Below are 2,452 nucleotides of genomic sequence, written 5' to 3' on the forward strand. Positions count from 1 at the left end.
TTGTCCTTTATTCCATAGTACCTTAATTTGTTTAATAATATTTCATGGCTAACACAATCAAAAGCCTTTTCTAAGTCACAAAAAATCCCACTGACTAGCATTTTTTTATTTAATGAGTCTAATATTCTTGAGATCAGACAATATATTACATTTTCAGTCCCTTTATTTTCTCTAAAACCAAATTGATATTTACTTAGTATAATATTTTCCTAAAAATGTTTTATCAATCTACTATACATTACCTTCTCAAAAATTTTATTGATGGATGTTAATATGGAGATAGGTCTATAATTTCATACCAAGTTCTTATCGCCTTTTTTGTAAATAGGTATAATAGTAGCATATTTTAGTCTATCAGGGTAAATACCCTCAAACAAAACTCTGTTACATAAGAAGCTAATGGGTTCACTAATAAAGGTTTTACAGATTTTAAGTATATCATTCGATATTTCATCATACCCATGTGATTGGCTGGGTTTAAGGGACAATATAATCTTTTCAATTTCTCTACTTGTAGTTTTAGTTATTTTAATGCTCGGAAAAGGACTCTCAAATGCATTAGTCAAGTATGTCATACAGCTCACAGGTTCGGATTTGTCATTTGGACCATTTTCTTTTATGTGTTGATGAATGTTATAAGCTACTTCAGTAAAATATTTATTGAATGTATTAACAATATCAATTAAGTTAAAAGTCTCTTTGCCTTCAATATTAAGTGTATAAATATTTTCACTATTTGCTTTCTTTAGCAATTCATTATTTATTATTCTCCAAGTCATTTTAACTTTATTCTTTGAGTTATTAATCTGCTTATCATATGACATCTTCTTGGCTTGATTTATCACTCTTGTTAATATTTTAGAATAATACTTATAATAATTATTTAAAATTGGGGTATCACCTTTCTTTACTTCATCATACAATGCCCTCTTGTTTTTACAGGATATTTTTATACCAGTTGTTATACTGAAGCTGTGGAAAGAAGTCCACATTTCTGGGGCAATTACATTGTTCCCTCCAGAATACTTCCTTACACACCTCTCCAGTCATTTAGTCATTCTGTTCACATGGAAGTTAGCAGTGATAATGTATGCTAGGGACAAATGTTTTGGTTAGCTGGGGTAGGACTGAGGGGGCTGGAAGGGAATACAGCAGTAGACAGAAAATATGGTGTTATATCAATATGGCATACCAGGTATTTCCACCATTTTTGATTTGCTACAATTAAATACACCATCACAGTAATTCATGGCACAGTCTTTATAAGCAGCTGATAGCCATTCAAACTACAAACAAATTCCCTGCTTCTATGAGAACCAGAAGGTCCATTACTGTGGGTACAAAATCCTGCCATTGGACACTAGTTTAAGCCAGTCCAGACCAGTTCACATGTTCACAACCTATTTCTGTATAATATATTTTAATACTATCCTCCCATCTATGTCTAGATTTTTCAAGTGGCCTCCTCCCCTGGAATTTAATGATTAAAATGTAATATAAATATTTTTATTTCCATTATGCATCTTGCCCATATCCTCCTTCATTTAACCATTTTTGGATATCTCCTAACATGTTTGGCATTACATATTTTCCTCTGTGTTCAAGCAGCAATATGTCATTGGTACAGTCATTCTCCTTGTTTCTGTGGCCAGAAATGGACCAAATGCAATCATTTCTGTGCCTTGACGAACCATATACTGTTATCTACTAATTATTTTTTGTAATATTTTGAAAAATATGCAATATTATATACACACAAAAGTTAACTGGTAGCAAAATGGCTCAAACCTCTTGGCTAGGGAGAAGGCTGTAATAGTCTTATTATTAGAAAGGGCAGGGCTTGAGGTGGGGCAGGATGCGGTGGGATGGCATCCCGGTTCTTTTCTAAATGGCTTAAAAGCATCCCGTTACTTCTTTGGTAGTAAATGCAATGTACAATACCCAGGCCTTGAGGTGGGGCGGGATGCGGCAGGATGGCATCCCGGTTCTATTTTCATTCCACCTCAAGCACTGAGAAAGGGTTAATAATTTGAATGTCAGTGACAGTTTAACATAAAGCTCTTCATCATCTACTTGTCTCCCTTCATTCATGTAATTTTTCTTAGGTGCTGTTAGTAGAGGTGAGGTGTATGCAGCATACTGTAAAAAAACTGAGCCTGACCTGGAGTGTGATATTCAATATTCAAACATTATTAATAGCACAGCCATTTATCATGTTATTGTAACAGTGCAGACAAGAGTAAAAGTAAAAAGTAAAGCTATTCCTGTAACAGGCCGTAGAGGCCCATAGGGTTGTAAGATGTTGAGGTTCCCACATTTCCTAGACAATCAGTTCATAGATGGCAGTAAGGTTGTTAGCTCTATGCGCCGGCCGCCCTTTAGCCCCAAGAATATTCCTGGTACTCATTTCTGTTAAGAGGCTGAATCAACCCCAGGGCCATAGTGCAGCTGG

The 2,452-nt window shown here is 35.0% G+C and overlaps 1 protein-coding gene across 1 annotated transcript in view; it reads right to left on the bottom strand.

Moving 5' to 3' along the window:
• LOC111861517 (glyoxylate reductase/hydroxypyruvate reductase) overlaps positions 1-2,452 on the bottom strand; it is a 14,637-nt gene that overhangs the window by 7,422 nt on the left and 4,763 nt on the right. The window lies entirely within an intron of this gene.

This window comes from Cryptotermes secundus, unplaced genomic scaffold, assembly GCF_002891405.2.
Source record: "Cryptotermes secundus unplaced genomic scaffold, Csec_1.0 scaffold991, whole genome shotgun sequence".
Lineage (NCBI taxonomy): Eukaryota > Metazoa > Arthropoda > Insecta > Blattodea > Kalotermitidae > Cryptotermes > Cryptotermes secundus.